General features: G+C 33.5%; 1 protein-coding gene across 1 annotated transcript in view; it reads right to left on the bottom strand.

The window, feature by feature from the left end:
- Positions 1–22,359, bottom strand: part of LOC145246614 (uncharacterized protein RP688-like) — a 74,958-nt gene extending 52,599 nt beyond the window's left edge. The window contains exon 1 of the mRNA XM_080108282.1: positions 22,090–22,359. The gene's annotated coding sequence lies outside the window, so the exon portion shown is untranslated. The remainder of the gene's footprint in view (positions 1–22,089) is intronic.
- Between the last annotated feature and the right edge of the window lie 87 nt (positions 22,360–22,446).

The following is a 22,446-nucleotide window of genomic DNA, read 5'->3' as shown; positions in this document are numbered from 1 at the left end:
ATTCCATGAACAAAGCTTCCCTCTCAGAACTGCCCGTCCATGGAACACGGTTCCGCTAGTCGGTTTCCTTGTTGAACACAACATAGTAAACTTCAAATCCAATGTAAACAAATTCTTGCTGAACCGTTCCCACATATAATCAAATTGTACTCAATTTACACCATTACTAAACTATCACCTTACATTCATTAATCCTTATCGTCGAGTGGCTTTCAGGCCTTGATTAGTGGTGATTTCCAAGTAAAAAAAAAGAGAAACCTGACATTTAGTGAGAATGATCACTTACTTATATAGATTATAGAAATAGGGAATCTAGTGAATGTGTTTCTTTTTTTTTTTAATTTCTCAACCCTCGAATGGATAACATCTCGATAAATATCTTCTTTCAGTGATTCATAAGTAGGTTACAATATTTCGCGGGTAATATAAAAAATAAAAGTATCCATGTCTTCTCATTAACTTTTCCAGTTTCGTTCAGACTCAATGCAGTTGAGTACGTCATTAAATCCAACCCCGATCTCCATCTGAAGAAACAACAAAAGTGACGATAAACTATGACAGATTATTAACAGCACATAGCAACAGAATATACACACTGTTACTTAACTCACACACATGATATTTTGACTTGATATCGACAAGGACAGAAAATATGTGCGTGGCTCGCTATTGTTCGTTAATCGATGAAAATTTTTTTTTCGTGCTTCAGTAACTTAACGATAGAAAAATTCAGAGATGATAAATCTTAAAAACAGTTTCTACATCTTAAATGTATACAGGTCGGTAGAAAATTAAATTTTAATATATTTGATGAAAGTATATGTGCTACTTTGGCTTGATATATGGAAGGAAAAACACCGGACGACTTGGATTCTTCTTTTGTAATACACGAATTTTCGCGTCAAGCCATTATCTTTCAGTTTATTTTGTATGTGCGGTCTTTTTTTTTTTTTTTTTTTTTTTTGGAAGGTTAGGGCTAAGGTTCTAGCCTCTCTAAGTAAACATTCTTTAGAAACAATTATAATTGCTTTCATTTCTTGTACTGTGTTGACTGCAGTATGATATGCAGATCGCATCTCAAAGTGTAGATTTCATTCCAAATGGTCAGCGGTGCAAAGGTGTTTGCCGATTTGTAAAAGAGACATTTTTAAACCATTTTAATTTATTTTATGTATATTGTTATCACTTAAACATATGATTAATTTAAAACTTTTTATCTTTCATAATTCATATTTTTCTTGCATATTGACTCGAAAACAACTCGAAAACGAATTCATAAGAAAGGGATTCATCTTCCCTTATGATAATGCTCGTCCACACACAGCACTACTGACCAAAGAAGTCTTAGGAGAATTTAGTTGTGAAATGGTGTCTTACCCGCCGCATATTCTTCTACCCTAGTCCCCTCGGATTATCAGAATTACAAAACTCTAGATTGACATCACGAGAAGAAATTGAACATGAGTTAGGTGTATATTTCACATCAAAACCTAAAGAAGTTTCCAGGCAAGGTATTTTCGAGGTGCCTTCAATAAGTTTCCAGATTTATTTTTTTTTACATGCAGTTAAAATTATCGCAGACTCTTGAAAATTCAGTATGTTATTGCTATACATCTTATAAGATGATTGCCCAATTTTTATGATTTCAGCGTCAAATGAACAGCTACAGTAGTAATTGGGATACACCCTACTAAATATTAATTGTCATAATTGGTGAATTTAAAAAAATGCAATCTGAACGCGAGGACACTTCAGAAGAAGATATGCGATGAAATTCTGTTTTAAACGGAAAAAATGCCACAGAAACATATGGAATGCTTCAGTCTGCTTTTGGACCATCTTGCATGAATTGAGCATCAGTTTTTGAGTGGTATAAGAGATTCAAGGAAGGTAGGGAGTCTGTGAGGGATAATGAGAGGCGTGGAGGAAGTAAGAACGTAAGAGCACCAGAGTTAATTGGACAAATAAAAATTTTCATGGATAAGGACCGTCGTGTGTCTATAGAGGCAATAAGTGCACAGTTTGATGTCAGTGTGGGAACTGTACACACAATTATTCACAGACAACTAAAGATGCAGAAGATTTGCGTGAAGTTTGTCCCAAGGATGCAGTCCATAACTTGTTACAAACTATTTGACTAAGATGGGAATTAAGACATTTCCTCACTTTCTCTATAGTCTAAACCTTGCTCCATGTGACTTTTGATTATTCTCTAAGCTCAAGGAAAACCTTAGAGGCTGTCATTATGTGACAATTAAGGAAATGAAAGGGGTTGTTGTGACGAGGGTCATTGATACGCTCACACAAAAGGGCTTCCATGAGGTCTTCCAGAAGTTGTTTGAACGGTAAAACAAGCCAGAGAATATTACTTCAAAGAGAGTTAGAGTTTCATGTGTGTACTATCAGTAAAAATGCCTATACGAAAAAATCTGGAAACTTATTGAAGGCACCTCGTATAAATGTGCTGAAAAATGAAATCAAATTACAGAGAGAAACTGTTGTTATTGTTATGAATAATGGTTTTCTTTTTCAAGATCAATTTTTAAATCGGAATGAAATTTTTAAGTCGACCTGATAGATTTATGATACGAAGAGAACAAGTGTATCGGTAACGTCTTTTTGTGATCTAAATTTTTTAACATCTTCAAATACGTAGCCATGTTTTTTTTTTTTTAGGGAGTCACCATTTATCGTACGGCATAATCACGTTGACATACCGGTTCCCGCTGGATCACTGAAGTTAAGCAACGTTGAACCTCATCAGTACTAAATGGGTGACCAATCTTGGGACTTCCAGGTGTTGTATGTGATCTCCGCTTATCTCGGCGTTGTTTCCAGTCGCCCTGGACTTTTCCTTTCCACTGGACTCAAACAGTGCCGCTTCAGAAGTGTGGTTGGAGATTGCACAACCTTTGCCTTACAAGTACACGCGCAGCTGCTTCTACAGGAGTATCCTTTGTCTTTCCAGACTCACCATTTATCAAAGCCAAAATCCAATCGAGGATAAGGTTTAATGAGTGTCAGGTGGCCGGAGATATAACACCCTGATGATTGGTAATGGTTGAAAGTTGGACAGAATTTGATTATTTTAGAGGAGGGCTCAACAAGAATTTGTTTATATTGAACTTGAAGACAATGATGTTATAGTCGTCCGGAAAGCACTGTAGCGGTGTTTTTACAGATGGTAGTTCTATAAAAGAAACTTTTCTCGTTATTTGTTTTAATTGGTTATTCGCGGTATAAATTTGCGTGGAAATATAATATTGGGGTTATAGTACCTCGTTTAACTTGTTTTCTTTGTAAGATTGATGGAATGGTGATTCGGTTAAGGGTCAAGCTTTCCAAAACGATGTGGTATTTGTAGCGTGTCTCGCTGAAGGCTGGGTCAGGCTAATTCTTCAGCCATCCTTATCGGCTGGTGGGGCGGGGAGCTATAGACATCCCCCACCTCACATTCACAGTATGTCTTTAAGAAAATATTTTGTTGGAATGCAAAAGTTTTCTCCATATCAGATTGGTACACGACAAAGACGATAAAAACAGAAGTATGCGTATAAATAGACTGGGAAAAAGAACTGTTCGCCATCAGCAATTAATCTAGCTGTCACTTTCTTTGGAGAAAAACAAAGAAACCATTTTTATTTCGCATTTTCAGTAAATTTTTAAAAGTAATTTGGAGAAGAGCAACAAAAAACGATTGTCGTGGTGTTATTTTCATATATATATATATATATATATATATATATATATATATATATATATATACACAGGCATCACCACATTATCAAGACCAAGAGGCCACTCAAGGATAAGGGTTACAGAGTGTTCAGTAGAAATTGGACAATATAGTAATCATTATTAATGAAAATTCGGTAAATTTGTCAACTTATATAGAACGGCTCATCAAGAACTTATTTACGTTAGACTTGAAGACAACCATATTGTAGGCAGCTGGAAAGCAGGAAAACGGAAGGCAATTCCACAGGCGTGCAGTTCTAAGAAAGAAGCTTTGTTCATGGAATCTAAGTTTAGGTTTAGGCACAGATAAAGAATGGGGGGATTATTGATAGTGGTTTCAGATAGACGAGTGTTTCTTGTGAAAGTTTGGCGATGGGGGACCATAGACTGAAGCTCAGTCGAACACTTTCCATGAAAATAACGATACATCAGAGACAAACTCGCAACATCTCTTCTGTGAGATAGAGGTTGCAGGGAAGAGAAAAGGACATCTACGAGGCTACGAAGTCTATTTTGAACTCTATCAAGGCAGGACAAGTCCTTTCTAGCAGCTCCTGCCAAGATGTGGCAACAGTATTCCATCCTTGGACGTACCTGGCTCTTATATAGATAGAGAATTGCATCAGCAGTGAGATATCTACTGGATCGATAGAAAGATCCCACCATTTTTCAAGCGGCCTTGGCAACAGATTTGATGTACGTGTTCCATTTAAGATCAGGAGTAAACGAACGCTTCGTCGATATGCTTAAAAGGGCATTAAAAAAGGCGTCCGCTACACCGACAGAAAAGGCCCTTCAGCAATTTCTGCAGGTTTATAGAATCACGAGAAATCCGAACCAACCAGATGCGGGATCCCCAGCAGAAATCATGTTTGGCCGGAAAATAAAATTCGTATTTGATAAACTGCTATCCAAACACATAGTACACAACAGAACCTCTACAATGCCAACGAAATGGTTTAACAGCGGAGATAACGTGTATTTTAGACATTTTAAAAATAACGTTTCTTTTTGGGAACAGGGCACGATCTTATGAAGAATCGGCCATGTTACATACATCATTCAGGGCCCTAAGTTCCAACATAAGAGGCACCTGAACCAAATCAGGAAACGCTTCTATGAGGATCAAGAAGAACCACCGCAGGACGGCAGTGAGGCGATTGAAACTGTGTATGACTGTTTTGACATAGACCCTCCAAAAGGGATGTCAGAACCGAGACGTCCCGGCAGAAAGAGGGAGCGCACAGACCCCTTAGTAGTCTACCCTAAAAGGAAGAAATACTGATTTTCACAACCGCGGAAATCAGCTTGGGAGGGGGTGTTGTGGGGGATCACCCTCTTCAGGTGTATCTTGTCGAATTCGAGAATTCGGAATACAATTGCGAATTACTTAGGACCTCTAACCAGTCCTGGTTGACGAAACAAGAGCATGCTACCCCAGTAAAGTAAATAAAGGGTTACGCTCGAAATTCCGTCCCAATTTCTGAGTTCGACAGAAACATTCCCGATTTCGACAAGATATACCTTAAGAAGATCGGCGGTTACATCAACCGAAACGTTGTAAATATCACACTGTATACGTATATGTGTGTACGTATATATATATATATATATATATATATATATATATATATATATATATATATATTAGTTTTAAAAATAATTAATAAAAATGTTATATACGTCCAAATTAAAAAGGGCGACTTTCTAAGTAAATAAAAAAAAAATGAGTTCCGAGGCGGAGCCAATATTAACCGTATGTATTGCTTGAAAAAAAAAAAAAAAAAAAAAAAAAAAAACAATAACAAAATCTCTCTCTCTCTCTCTCTCTCTCTCTATATATATATATATATATATATATATATATATATATATATATATATATATATATATATATTGCGAAGCTCACGGTTTGTTTACAAACTGGCGGTTTGAGCACTTTACAAGTGGCGGACGGATGTTTGTTTAAATAGACATTTGGACGGATTATTTCCGGGCGTCGCTTCCGTGGTCGAGGAGTAGAGCTGCCGACTGTCAACAAGACGGTCCTAAATTCGATCCTTGGCTTAGGAGAGGTGCTAGTCTAGCGGCACTGATGAGTTCTGATACAACGAAACAGGACTGTATGTCGATAACTACAAATATATATATATATATATGCAAGAATAAAAAAGCATTGGAAATGCAAAAGGATATAGGGATGGTATGCCAAAAAGTATACAAACAAGATAGCTATGAATGGCTAGGCACATGGAAATAGAATTGCATCCAAAGTATAGCCCTTTCTCCAATCTTCATTCCGTGCCATCATTACGGTTGTAAAATGCTATAGGGCTATACTTTGGATGCAATTCTATTTCCATGTGCCTAGCTATTCATAGCTATCTTGTTTGTATACTTTTTGGCATACCATCCCTATATCCTTTTGCATTTCCAATGCTTTTTTATTCTTGTTAATTAGTATTTTTACTTACAGTCTTATTTTTAAACTTACATTCATGGTAGTATTGTCTTTTTTAGGAGGCGGCTCATTGCCGCCTCCATTAGTAGCAGGTCGCTTCCTGCTGGGTTTTAGGTCTTTGGGTTTTGGGCCTTAGGAGTTTCCTCTTGGTCCTCCATCGGTTCTATATTACATAGAGAGTACTACCGCCTCTCTGATAAAACAGTTAGAGTATTATAAAGTTCTAAACTGTTCATACCTTCACTGTTAAATTTTTCTTGGTTCATTCTTTGGCGTTTTGGCAAAGATTTGGCAGTTTTTGATATTTATATTTATAATAGTTTGTGCATGAGGCAGCTTTTTCCCCCTTGGGATCCCTGTTATACCGTACTTTTGAGTCAGCACGTGAGGCAGCCTTCTTTTTTTCTGGTTCTTTGTTATAAAGAGCACGTGAGGCAGCTTTTTCCCTCGGAATCCCTGTTATACAGTGCTTTTGAGTCAGCACGTGAGGCAGCCTTCTTTTTTTCTGGTTCTTTGTTATAAAGAGCACGTGAGGCAGCCTTCTTTTTTTCTGGTTCTTTGTTATAAAGAACACGTGAGGCAGCTTTTTTCTCCTCAGAATCCCTGTTATACCGTGCTTTTGAGTCAGTACGTGAGGCAGCCTTCTTTTTTCTGGTTCTTTGTTATAAAGAGCACGTGAGGCAGTTTTTTCCCCTCGGGATCCCTGTTATACCGTGCTTTTGAGTCAGCACGTGAGGCAGCCTTCTTTGCCTCAGGATTTGCAGTATACTTAATTTTTATTATTTCAGCATTTTTCTGGTAGTATTCTTTTTGCTCAGATAATACCTTGACTTTGTTTTTTTCATAGTCTATATTTCTCTGAGCTTTTTTACTACGTGCTGACTTTGGCATTTTTTATCAAATGTAAACATATAACACTTATGTGTATCTTACTATAATATCACTTATCTTATAGCAAGACAACTCTCGTAGAATTGAGATACTGCCCCGTCACCAATAGTTAAAGTGTGGAACGGTATATACACCAATAGTGTAGTTGTTATCTTTATATGAAGTCCTAATCAGTGACAGTGTGGGGTTACTTGGTTAATTTATTGTGGTTTATTTTAGAAAACTTACTTGTTTTTATTAGTAGATTGTGTATAGTAGCCACAATATCTAGTTATTTTTGTGGCTAGGGCTTGGATTTTGATTCTTTTTGGCCAGCTTCCAGTGAGTTCTTAGAAGATGACTTTCTTGCAGTTTCTTTTGCAGTTAATTTAACTTATTTCCTTTGGCGTTTGGTGAGTTCTTAGAAGAACTGGCCTGATCTACTTTTCTTAGCGAGCGAAGAGATTCAGCTGCATTTAACAATGGTTGCTATATTGTATTTTTGCGCATGCGTGAGAATTTCAAGTTTCCTCCTTATTTTTCAATAGTTTGACAGTAGTCATGTGTCTTTCTGCCAAGAGCGACGGATGTCAGTGTTAGCCGTGATCGTCTAGAGGTTAGGACCCCCCACGTTGTGGCCGTGCTAACCTAGGTTCGAATCCTGGTCACAGCATTGACATTTTGTACATATTTTACAGTCCAAAATCTGAAGAATTATTTGTTTTTATAACATTGTTTTTTGACGTCGTACTTTCTGATAGGTTACTCTTATAACAATTTTGATCAACTGAGATAAAGATTTCGTGGTTTCATTAACGCTGGTGGGTTACTGTTTAAAGAAAAAACCTTAACGTTCACCTCAAATATTCAGCGTCCAAGAAATATAGGCCACTGGCAAACTGGAACGTCTGTGAGCATCCGGTGTATTATTTGGAGCTGTCCCTTTTGAGAGAAGTTCCGTGTTCGAAGTGGTCTGTCTACATTGGGTATATAGTGTTTAAAACTTGTTATTACACGTAATCTTATTTAAATATGGAGTTAGCTAAAAAGCGATGGGTCACTGCACTTCTCCGTGTAAAGAGCAGTCGATTGATGCTTGAACTGTTGTCAGAGACCGTTCGTACACCTAGATACATCGTCTCAAAAGAAAGAAGAAAGAAGAAGAATAAAGAAGAAAGAAGAAAGAAGAACAATTGGCCATTTTTGTACCCCTTTTTTTTTTTGCTCTCTTTTGACATTTTAACCGACGTTCTGACACTCGCTGGATTCGTAAGACGCTTCTCTGTAAGAATATGTGCTTTTTGAAACTTATAAGTTGATTTTAGTTGAGATTTGGATAGTTTTGTTTTGTAGGCGTATATAGGCGTGTACGGGCCATCCCTATATAGAGAGTGCTACCGCCTCTCTGATATATATATATATATATATATATATATATATATATATATATATATATATATAAAGAGAGAGAGAGAGAGAGATGGGGGCGTGGGACGTACAAACATTTAGTTACGATAACGCAGATCCCGCGTTAATTCTAAGTGATAGCCAGGCGTATGTGACAAAAAATAAGGAAGAAGTGGAGTTAGGTAGTAAATGGATGTCCTCTTACGATTAATTTAATTTGAGGAGGTCGAGGACACAATAAGAGGAAGAGGTGGAAAACTTGGATGGCTTTTATTACCAACAACAACAAAAAAAAAACTTTCGCCACGATTTATTCAAAATCCACCATAAGTTTTGATTAATGGTTATATTTCAAGTGCTGGTGACCTCAACGGTAAATCTGTGGACGGTCCCGCCATGACGGGGTTGAAAATTACAATTTATTTTGTAAAACAAAAACAAAACAATGAAGAAAGTTTTTCACGAATATGTAATAAAAAAAATGACCTCTTTATTTAATAAGAATGAATAATCATTTACACGAACACTACAAGAATACCTTTTATTAATTTTTGGGATACAACTTATCAAGGCCAAGGGTCACTCAGGATAAGGATTACTGAGACCGAGGTGATTGTTAGCTTAAATTTTATAGGAGCACTAAGACGGGCGTTTCAAAAGTAATGTTTCCTATTTTTTATTTCGCCCGAATTGTTCAGATGGGATTCCAAATTGCATTGATATGATTAATGAACTTATGCATTCATGACCTGAAAGTTTCATCTTTGTTGCAGATATTGACAGTGTGAGACTCTAAGGAAGATACCGCTACTATGGACATGCGTCAGAAGCAGAGATGCATCAGAGAATTTCTGCAAAAGAGCATTGAGAATGGTGGTGACTATGTAGAAAAATAAAAATTCTGCCGGATAAAAGTTCGCTCGTTTTAATGATACCACTGCCGTCTTCGTAGCTCTTCAACCTTTGAGTTAAAAAAAATAGGAGGCATTACTTTTGGGACGAACTTCGTAAACTTGATCAATGCTATGAATACAGTTGGATTACTTATGAGACCGGTTTATAATCAAGTATTTGTTGAAATGTGTTATAGTCTGCAGGGATGCAGACTTTGGTAATATATTCCACGCACGGCAGCCCTCATTCTTGTTACGCGATTCTCTCCGTCAGATATTGAAAATGACTCCCATTATGGAAAGAAATACCGTATTTCGTGTTCATATATAAACGTATTTGTTTTTGCATAAAATCAACTGAAGTTGCGACTGTCGTTTTCAGGATTTAAATAATAGCAGTCGCAACAGGACGATGCATTATTTTTTTATAATTTATTTCATATATATATATATATATATATATATATATATATATATATATATATATATATATATATATAAGAGAGAGAGAGAGAGAGAGAGAGAGAGAAGGGGAGGGAGAGAATGTTATATCCGTGAAAGATAGAGCAAATTTTGTGGGAAATCTTAAGTAGTAGAACTCAATGCGTAGCAGAGAATAAATAAGTTACAAGAAAAAAAATAATAAATAACGTCCTATATATTTATTTTAAGCCGAAAGGGCCTTATCAAATGAAAAGGTTTGTCAGGGTTTAGTATCCGACTGGAATAATTGAATAAATTTATATCCCTTTTGTCTTTATATATATCATATGCGCGCGTGCGAGCGTGTGTGTGTGTATGTGTGTGTGTGTGCGTGCGTGCGTGTGTGTGTGTGTGTTTTCAGGACATCATGTTAAAAAAGAGAGACACTCAAGTAGTTATTCATTTTCAAAATGTTGGTCTTTTATTGGTAACACTTTGCGTATATTTGTTTCAGACTCAGTGTCGACATCAATTACAATTTTACACAAATGGCTTTCACGAATGAGTTTCATCAACGTATAGAAAAATAATTTGTCAAGAGTTTCACAGTCTACAAAACAGGATCTTTGTTAATAATACTGCAGGTATTGATTTCGTTTTATTCACAACATATATATCATGTATGAATGCTTGCAACATCAATAAGAAAGACCCTGATTTGTGTGCCGTGAAACTCTTGACAAAGTAATTTTTCTACGTGCTGATGAAGCCCAATTGTGTAAAATGAACTATTTCTATACTTATATGGAATCATGGGAACAAAACAATTGTATACATATCGATAAAAGACCACATACTTGATTGTTTGTTCTTTTTAACGTGGTATCTTTAAGAAAAACGTTTATAACTCTAGTATCGTTCTATTGAGCTATCTAAAAAAATATATTATTTATTTATATGCTATTACTATCTCAAGTAGTTAAATTGCATATATATATATATATATATATATATATATATCCGTCCCGTCACATAAAGCCAAGAGATGAAACCATTCCAAGTGTTTAGGAGAAAGTAGAAAACAAATAGCAAGTCAGACAATCAAAACCACTTTCACTTTATTTCTACATTTGTACGTTTTCTTTCTTTCTTTTTCCCTTATTTCTGTGCCGATCGATCTTTCTCCTTTTTTTTTTTTCTTTTTAAAGTTTAAGACGTTTTCTTTCTTATTTTTTATTCATTTTCATCCCAAATAATGTATATTACTACTTGGGACGTAAGAAGATACTATTTGAGATCGTGTCTAACATAGAGGACTATGGGGAGTTAAGCAACGATACGTTTTTTTCACATTACATTTAAATTTCTGCGTGTTGGTACAATCAGAGAAGCAGGAAACAGAGAGGGAATTCCAAATATTAGCAATTTGAGAGAAGAAACTATTAGAGGTAGGAAATTTATCTGGAATCTGGGAACCTCAACAATGAAGAGGTTGGATTTATTTCTTGTATTTTAAATTCATCGATGTATACACTATTTTATCCCAATATTAGTGAAAACACTGGCGAACCAGAATTTTTCCGTTGTTTTTTTACGTAAGATGTATATTTAATAGATATAATATTTAATTTTATTAGACTGATACGGCATAATCACAATGACACACCGCTATCGTTAGATCGCAGGAGTTAAGCATCGTTGAGACTGGTCAGTTCTAAAAAGGGTGACCAGTTGGAAATATCAGGTGCTCTCCACTTATCTTGGAATTGTTTTCAGTCGTCCTGGACTGTTTTACTTACCACTAGACTCAGACAGTGCCAATTCAGGAGATGATTATTTTTGGTTTTATAATTTCTGTTATTTTCATTTTAAATTAAAATCAAAGCAAATGAAACGCTATTTTTGCTTTTGCTTTTTATGGATAACTGCCGAGAAACGCAAAATCCCAGGTTATCATCGTGAATAACTCCAGTTAAAGCTAAACGTGTGTGTGTGTGTGTGTGTGTGTGTGTGTGTGTGTGTGTGTGTGTGTGTGTGTGTGTGTGTGTGTGTGTGTGTGTGTGTGTGTGTGGTCACGAATAGGCTCCTATATGGTTGACTATTTTAAAAAACTGATTACATATAATGATAGAAGATGTATCGAGGATCAGGAATGGGTATGTTTGATCTGGCAGAACGGTGGTTCATAAAAATTGCGGGGTCTGCGTTCGCGCCTGGCCCCCAAAGTATGGAAATAAAAAATGAAAAAAAAAAAACACGTTTACAAGGATTTTTGATATAGATGTACATAATAATACTTTGATTAGTATGTTTCAATTTTAATAGGGATTGTATAATAAAATTGTGGGGTCTGCGTTCGCGCCTGTACTCCATGGAAATATGGCACAAACTTTAACAAAGACTTTTCATATCTATTTGCGTAAGTATACTTTGATAATTATGTTTCAGTTTGAAGAAATATGGTATAATAAAATTATGGGGTGTTCGTTCGCGCCTGAGACCTCCATAGAATGTAAAAATGTCACAAAGTTTAACAAGGTTTTTTAAAAAGGGGTGAGGGTCCACAATATCACCTTTACTTTAATTTTAATTCACGTTAGCTTTTATTTATTTTTTTAGTTGAATCATATTGTGTCGAATAAATTCACCTCAGAAATTCACGTTCTTATTAAAGTGAAAGCCAAAAAAAAAGTCGGAACTTTAGACAATTCTCGACACAATTTTTGCATAACTCTGTATTTTTCCTTCTCCACTTGCACGTGGCACTCTTTCGAAAATAGAAAAATAGATAAATAATAAAAGAAATAAGAACGTTACTTGTTATCGTGTCAAAAGAAGGAAAAGATCCTGATCACGTGATTACGTGTCTTTTTTAAAACATTTACATAACCTTTTTATTTTTATTTATATATCTGTTTAAGCTTTTTTTTGTCAGTGTACTAGAAGGAATCCAGTTGATTACAACCGTTTCTGCGTGTTCTTTACATTACAATACTACAACCCTGAATCCAACGGTGCAATACTACACCGTTCAATACTGTACAACTGAAATGAAGCTGTCCTGCTTGAAAAGGGCGCAATTTTCTTCCTGTTCATATTTATATCGATTCTTTGCTTTAAAAATCTAAAGTAATTACGTGTTTACTTTTTTAATATCCCATTTTGCTGTTTCGGATTATTTTGCTAAAGTAAATAAAGCTTCATTATTTTTCAAAACTGTTTTTGTTTCTTTGTTTTTCGATATTTCGTCGATATTATTTAGTAAGAGTGTTTAGCAGAAAAGCCAACAAACGACTACCCGAAAAAATAAATATACAAGAAATAAATGTTACCATAGTCAATAAAAGTTCAGTTCGTGTTTTTTTTTTGTTTTGGTTTTGAAATAGTTTTTAATGCTTTTTACTTGAAATAATTTCAACGAACCGAAATTAAAACGAAATTTGAGGTGATAACTACTTAAATGAACTTTTATATAAACTACACATGCCATAATCGAATATTTCTCAAGCACAAAGTAACGGAAAACATTAAAATATGTTACGTTGATGGAACTCTCTTAAATTGTTTACACAGAATGCTCAGGTGCCTCTCCTTCAAATTGAAAACGGGGCTCTCCATTTCAAAGTCGCTGCCATTTTGATTTTTTTTAAACCGGTTCGTGAATTAAAAAAAAAAAATTTTACAAACTACATACAAACCAATGAACTTTTCTACCATAAAAGTAACTTTTATTGACTATGGTAACATTTATTTCTTGTATATTTATATTATTATATATATAAGATTTTCTCTTTGTAAGGAAACATTTTGTTGGTCATTCTTGACTACGAATGGAAACAAAGTTGATTAAAAAAATATGTTTTCGCGAAAATTCTCTTTACTTTCATCATATTTTGCTTAGGGTAAAATTTTTGATTATCAAAACCTATCTCTTTACAAGCCCTTCCTTTTCATAACCTATCACACTTTCATCAATCACAGTCCATTTTCTGTAGGCTGTTTTTGAACCCAGTCAACAACGGGTACTTCTGCTAGTATATATATATAAGTGATGAGACCATTCCAATATTTTTCTCGATTCCGATACAATTACCATGAGAGTTCCTATCTGCGTCGGTTACCACCTGACGGAGGCCAGAGAAATAGTTGGCCGAAACGTCGTGAAACAACTAAGAACGAGATGAGGATGATGGTCCGCAATGAATAAAATTAATAAAAAAAATATGCAACTTAGATTTGTTATTTTTCCCGATTTGTGTTTTTTAACACATGTTAAATATGCAGATAGTTTTCTAAGCGTAAATTTACACTTGTGGAGGATGGTCTATCGATTTTAAATTTACTGATATTTTAAAATCAAGAAATATTTATTATTTTATCATTATTACTAGTAATGAAATACTTTTTTAATGAAATCAAATAAAAAAAAGACAATTAAAAAAATCGTTTTGAAAAATAGGCACCAATTTTTTCGATTCTGATACCGATTCCGACACCCCCAAATTTATCGATTTTTCCGATTCCCGATTCCGATGAATCGGCCCAACCAACACTAATATATATATATATATGTGTGTGTGTGTGTGTGTGTGTGTGTGTGTGTGTGTGTGTGTGTGTGCGCGCATGCGCGATTCAGAAGTATAGGCGACCCAGACCAGTGTCAGTTAAAAATCGCTTACTGATGTACAAATATTCCGCTTAACAAACCGGACTTCCTGTTTTAATTTTAATTCGCTGGCAGCCATGTTTAAGTATTCTTTTACACCAAAAGTATGTTCACACACACACACACACTCGAGCGCGCACGCACACGCACGCACACGCACGCACGCACACGCACACAAAATAAAATAAATAAATTATCGAATAACACACTTCGCTCAGTTCCTCGATCCGAAAAAAAGGAAATTCTACGTTATTAAGTTTCTATTTACAATGCCTCCCCACGGGACAGAGTTAGACACAAGGGTCGCTTTTAATGTGGAGAAGAGGAACAAAGATAAAAAATTGTTTCAGTCGTGAAAGATTTCTCCTCCACTGACAGGGAACAAGAAATTGAAATGCAGCATCTGAAGAACAGTATTAAGTTGATAACATATGAACAACACGAAAATTTTGGTGCTCTCCAAAAAAATCATTTTAGAATTTTACAGTTGAGCATCTGTTTCACATTAAAATTTAACGTAAAATGATCCACCATTTCCGAGTCATGTCAGCATTTTAGGACAGTTAATCGTTTACATTAAATTCGCATGTATTATCTTTTTTAAGGAGTTTTTTCTTGCAAAAATATGTTTTAATAATACAAAAAAAACATTGTATTCTATTTTCCAAAAAATATTTAAAAATCGATAAATAAGTATTATATTTTTATAATACTAAAACAGTTTAAAACCATGAAACATATTGCATTCTATTTTGCAAAAAAAAAAAATATTGTATTCTATTTTGCAAAAAAAAATATTGTATTCTATTTTGCAAAAAAAAAAATATTGTATTCTATTTTGCAAAAAAAAAATATTGTATTCTATTTTGCAAAAAAAAAATATTGTATTCTATTTTGCAAAAAAAAAATTGTATTCTATTTTGCAAAAAAAATATTGTATTCTATTTTGCAAAAAAAATATTGTATTCTATTTTGCAAAAAAAAAATATTTTATTCTATTTTGCAAAAAAAACATTGTATTCTATTTTGCAAAAAAAAAATTGTATTCTATTTTGCAAAAAGAAAATATTGTATTCTATTTTGCAAAAAAAGAATATTGTATTCTATTTTGCAAAAAAAACATTGTATTCTATTTTGCAAAAAAAATATTGTATTCTATTTTGCAAAAAAAAATATTGTATTCTATTTTGCAAAAAAAAAATATTGTATTCTATTTTGCAAAAAAAAAATATTGTATTCTATTTTGCAAAAAAAACATTGTATTCTATTTTGCAAAAAAAAAATTGTATTCTATTTTGCAAAAAGAAAATATTGTATTCTATTTTGCAAAAAAAAATATTGTATTCTATTTTGCAAAAAAAAACATTGTATTCTATTTTGCAAAAAAAATATTGTATTCTATTTTGCAAAAAAAAAAATATTGTATTCTATTTTGCAAAAAAAAATATTGTATTCTATTTTGCAAAAAAATATTGTATTCTATTTTGCAAAAAAAAAATATTGTATTCTATTTTGCAAAAAAAAAAATATTTTATTCTATTTTGCAAAAAAAAAATATTGTATTCTATTTTGCAAAAAGAAAATATTGTATTCTATTTTGCAAAAAAAACATTGTATTCTATTTTGCAAAAAAAACATTGTATTCTATTTTGCAAAAAAATATTGTATTCTATTTTGCAAAAAAAAAAATATTTTATTCTATTTTGCAAAAAAAAAAATATTGTATTCTATTTTGCAAAAAAAAACATTGTATTCTATTTTGCAAAAAAAACATTGTATTCTATTTTGCAAAATAAATATTGTATTCTATTTTGCAAAAAAAAATATTGTATTCTATTTTGCAAAAAAAAAATATTGTATTCTATTTTGCAAAAAAAAACATTGTATTTTATTTTGCAAAAAAAACATTGTATTCTATTTTGCAAAATAAAATACAAAATATATATAAAAACATCGTATTCTATTCTTCAAAAAACTATAATAAACAGTATCATTTTATTTAATAGTTTATGAAAAGTTTAATCAAGTACTACTTCTTATTTTTGTAATATATCTATCTATATCTATATATCTATAAAAGTGAAATTGTGTGTGTGTGTGTGTGTGTGTGTGTGTGTGTGTGTGTGTGTGTGTGTGTGTGTGTGTGTGTGTGTGTGTGTGCGTGTGTGTGTGCGTGCGTGCGTGCTATAAAGTAACTCTGTCAATTTTCAGTCTGGAGACTCAAGATTTGAGATAAGACGTATTGAGGTTCAGGAAAATGAGGCTTCGGCCAGAAATTTGACTGTCAAGAGGTCAAAGTTCAACGATTTGACATTTGAATACTCTACCAAAGTCTTCCGCCAATTTTGGGTCTGAACACTTGAAATTTTAAATGTAGGTTACTTTTCTTCTTTTTTTTACACAGGAATCGCCACTTATCAAGACCCGGAGGCCACTCCAGGATAAGGGTTAATGAGTATACATTAGTCAATGTGGTTATAGTGTAGTAAACATACGTAGTGGGAATTTTGTAAATTGGATTACTTAGGGGGGAAGGTTCATCAAGAACTTGTTTACATTGGACTTGAAGACAATCAGATTGTAGTCAGCTGGAAAGCAGGCAATCGGAAGAGAGTTCCACAGGCATGCAGTTCTAATAAAGGAGCTTTTCTCATGGAATCTGCATTTACGTTTAGGCACAGATAAAGAGTGTGGGAAATTATTGATAGTGGTTTTTGCTTGACGAATGTTTTTCGTGAAATTTTGGCGAGGAGGGGGGCATAGATTGAAGCTCAGCTGAGAATGTGCCATGAAAATTTGAACCCAAAACAATCAATGTTAAGGGGTTAAAATTAGGGTCGAATTTAAAAAAAAAAATTACATCTGCGGTCTCTACCAAATTACTCAGCCAATTTTTGGTCTAAACCTTGAAATTTTACATACAGTGTATTCAGACATAGTGCAAGCTTTTTAATCAGTTTTTTGGCCGAAAATTTGGCTACCAAGGGGTCAAAGTTCAAAAGATTTCACCTTTGCGGTCTCTAGCAAACTATAAAGCCAATTTTAAATTTTACATAAAGGGTATTCAGATATGCAGCAACCTTTTTAATCAATTTTGGGGCGAAAATTTGACTGCCAAGAAGTCAAAGTTGAAAGAGTTAATCTTTGCAGATTCTATCAAAGTCCTCCGCCAATTTTGGCCCTAAACATTTGAAATTTTAGATGTAGGTTTCCTGGACATGATTCAAACTTTTAATATATATACATATGCACGTAAAGTTATGAACAGTACATAGGACCAGAGCGAAGCCGGACTGAACTGCTAGTATATGTAAAAAGAAAACATTGTATACAAGAGTTTCAAATATTTTCTTCCATACCAATTTTTTTATTTATGTTACAACAAAACCGGAAATCCGGTTTTGTAACCAGACACTTTTTACTTCAGATTGCGGTTTTCATCTGACACCGATATGGCTGGACTTAAGGTCGCCTATGCTTCTGAATTGTCATATATATATATATATATATATATATATATATATATATGTGTGTGTGTGTGTGTGTGTGTGTGTGTGTGTGTGTGTGTGTGTGTGTGTGTGTGTGCATATATATGCATATATATCACACTTGGTGACGTTACTACTGTACCAACGTGACACGCATATAAACTGTATATACATACACATATGTGTATTACTATACCAGATGTATATTACTATACAAACATAACACGTATATATATATATATATATATATATATATATATATATATATATATATATATATATATATATAAAATAAAAAAAATTAAAAAAATATAACACGGAAATTACATAATTGTCGATGCAATAATTTATTTCAACCTTATGGTATTTTCAAGCATCTAAATCAGACAATTACATTTTTGATACTCTTTGATAATTTTTTATTTTTTATCTTATTACTCTGTTTACCACATTGAGCTCTCATACCCGGATTTCCTCTGGATTTATTCCATTATAACACTATATATATATATATATATATATATATATATATATATATATATATATATATATATATATATATATATATATATATATATATCACACTTGTACCCCCTAGAAGTAAAAAAAAAAAAAAAAAAAAAAACACTTCACTGCATAGGCCTTTAAATGCTGTAAAATCTTATATTCTAATAGCTTCTTCCCTAAGCCAGCTAAACTTTGGAATTCCCTTCACGCTGTCTGCTTTCCTGACTGTAAACCGACATTTTGCTGATCTCCCCTGAACACGGTCCCAAATAGTAGCCCCTTACGTCCAAGTGATGACATGACGTATGTATATATATATGTGTGTGTGTGTGTGTGTGTGTGTGTGTGTGTGTGTGTGTGTGTGTGATAGGTTATGAAAAGAAAGGGTTGTAAAGAGATAGCTTCGAATTTGGGGGTATTAAACCCAAAGCAAAATATGATGAAAGTAAAAATAAAATAGACAAACCCCCATAATTTATTATACCATACCTGTTCACACTGAAACACTTATCACAATATTCTGTGGATCTATATTAAAAAGCCTTGTTAAACTTTGTGGCATATTTTCATTTTATGGAGGTCAGGTGCGAACTAACACCCCATAATTTTATTACACCATATTTCTTCAAACTGAAATATAATTATCAAAGTATACTTACGCAGATAGATATGAAAAGCCTTTATTAAAGTTTGTGCCTATTTCCATTCTATGGATGCCAGGCGCGAACGCAGACCCCACAATTTTATTATACCATCCCTATTTAAGTTAAAACATACTTATCAAAGTATTATTATGTACATCTATATCAAAAACACTTGTAAACGTTATTTTTTTTTAAATGTTTTAATTTTTTATTTCCATACTTTGTGGATCAAGCGCGTACGCAGCCCCCACAATTTTAATGAATCATCATTATGCCAGATCAAACATACCCATTTCTGTGTCTCGATACATCTTTTATCATTATATGTGATCAGTGTTCTATAATAGTCAACCATATAGGAGCCTATTCGTGACCAGATACACACACAGACGTTCAGCTTTATATTATAAATATATATGTAAGGTTAATATTTTTCAAAGATAAAGCAACCAATGAAGTCTTAACGAGGTTAATGCAATACTGCTCAATACCGAAGTAGGGCAAAGTATACTTTTCATTTTTCATACGCATTAATATGTCGCTACACATTCGTGAGCATGTTTCGGTCAGCCAGTTACAAGTAATTAGAGGCCTTTTCAGGAAACATTGCTTATACAAAAGTAAAAGTGCGTACGCGTTTGTATAACCAAAGAGGTGTCTAAACTCACAACTTGTAACTGGCTGACCGAAACATATTCATGGATGTGTGGCGACATATTAATGCTTATGTAAAGGAAATAAAATTTATATATATATATATATATATATATATATATATATATATATATATATATATATATATATATATATGAGCAAACAGTTAATAAAATATGTTAAAAAAACACTTTGAAATGAGTTAAAAACATATTTAATCTGAAAAGGAAACACTAGATAAATGGATAGTCCTTAATCCGCGGATTTTCAAAGAAATACTTTCCTTCTCATCAGAGGGTAGGAATTAGCAAAATGCAGGATCGGATTTTGCATGCAAAAGTATTTGATGAAACAACAAGTAAGTCAAAGATCTTCCTTGAAAACAAAAAAAGTGAAGCAGAGGGAATATGGTGAAGAAAACGGTGATTACACATGAATGGATAGTTTGGTGGAAAATTTTTTATCCAGTGACGGTAAAATCCAAATGTAAAACTTCAAGAAAGTTAAAAGAATTTCCATTTGTACAAGTAAAATCCAAGGAAATCATCAAATACTTCTGCATGCAAAATCCGATCCCGCATTTTGCTAATTCCTACCCTCTGATGAGAAGGAAAGTATTTCTTCGAAACTCCGCGGATTAAGGACTATCCATTTATCTAGTGTTTCCTTTTCAGATTAAATATGTTTTTAACTCATTTCAAAGTGTTTTTAACATATTTTATTAACTGTTTGCTCATATTATAAGCTCTATTTCCTATTTGGTTTTATCGAGCTTTTACATCTGGCTGAGATAACTTTATAAATATTAATTCTTTAATATTTATATTTTACTTTAATTTTACCATCTTGGATCATTTTGGTAAATTTAATTGTAATTTTTATTTTATTTTATTTTATATATATATATATATATATATATATATATATATATATATATATATATATATATATATATATATATATATATATACCACTACTGGATTCATCGCGTAAATTTTCTTTTATTTAAGGTATGTTGGATCTTTGTATAGGGCTTTGTTTTCGTACAGAGAGCAGATATTTATTCCACGACGACGGCGGGATGATGTGATATAAGGATCGGAAAGTGAGAATTGCAAAGCATTCTAACCTGAAAAATGCCTGAGCAGCCCTGTCGTCATCCCTGACGATACTAACGACATCTTAAAGCGAGACGACAAAGACTGGGTGGGTGGACCTCCTAGAACAGCTTAGGACCAGAGACACAATTAAATCAACAGGGAGAGAGGAATCTCAATAATGGAAAAAAAGATTCTGTTGGCCTTAGTGCCGAAGGGCATTAGAGAATTAGGAAGACAAAGACAATACAAATAAACCTTAACACTACTATATACTACAGGTCCATTGTTAAAACAAATTATTGAGATGGATGGATTATCGGCTGAAGAATATTGTGAAAGGATTGAAAAGATTAATGGGATGAATACAGTGGAATGCAGAGGGAGTCAGCAGCCTTGGGTATCCTTATTGGGAAGGGGACATTCAATCATATTCAAACTATATCCATTTCTCATAATATTTTTTAGTACTAGGATTTATATTTGAGTCTTTGGTGCATACAATCAAGGAGTTGACCCCTCGAACATCACCAGGGCATCAGCTGGCCCTTGCAGTCTTGCACATCACTGATGAGTGAATTACTTATCCGGACGATATTAAAATGAAAACTATTAAACAAAATAATGCAAAACAAACAATAAGTGCTCGTGGCATAGTGAATATAGTACTTGGTAAAATTCAGTTGCAAAGTTACACTCTTCTAGGAGTTGTCGGTTCACTTCTCAGTGCGGATGACCGAGAATACAAGTGCAAATTATCTAGGACTTCTACCTAGTCATGGCTTACGGGACGAGAGTATGCTACCCTCGTGGATTAAATAAACAGATTCTGTTCGAAGTTCCGCGCAGATTCCAGAGTTCGATAAAATTATTCCAGGGATCGCCAAGATAAGATGGAGGTTCCATCGACTAAAACGTTTGTGAAAATGACACTCAAAGTGGAGACAGTAGTCCGAAAAATCCAAGTATAGCGAATAATCAATCCTCATCACGAAAATTCAGAACTGTAAAAAATAAGTTATAAAACGTTTAACATTTGGACTAGATGCTGAAGAATATTATGAGAGGATTGAAAATGACCCGGGCCCGGGAGATTAACAAACTTTGATTATTTATAGGGACAATTATATAAACTCGATTTACACCTTTACAAAACCAACATCTACGTTTAAACTGTGGAAATATTTTTTTGTTAAATTAAAAAGAAAAAAAAACGATAGAATTAAAAAGCATTTGCTTACTTGCTGTGTCAGTCCACCATTTTAGTTTGTTTATTTTAAATATACATATATACATATAAGTATATACATATATTTAATTTGAAATTAAATCCGTGAATCCGTAATCATTAAATGTAATACGCGTTTCCTTCTTTTTGTCAGCCTCCTTCATCCTGGGATGTGCCGGACTGAAAACAAAGGCGGTAAAATAAAATAAAGCTGTTGGTAAAATTTCAAGGCCTCTACGCTGATATTACAGTGCAACGACCGACACAATTTTAAATTCTTTCTTTCTTCTTTCCCCTTCGTTTCTCTCTCTCTTTCTCTCTCTCTCTCTCTCTCTCTCTCTCTCTCTATCTATCTATCTATCTATCTCGC

The sequence above is a fragment of the Euprymna scolopes genome, chromosome 24, assembly GCF_053919585.1.
Source record: "Euprymna scolopes isolate OS-2025 chromosome 24, ASM5391958v1, whole genome shotgun sequence".
Lineage (NCBI taxonomy): Eukaryota > Metazoa > Mollusca > Cephalopoda > Sepiida > Sepiolidae > Euprymna > Euprymna scolopes.
This window is presented reverse-complemented; position numbering and strand designations above follow the sequence as displayed.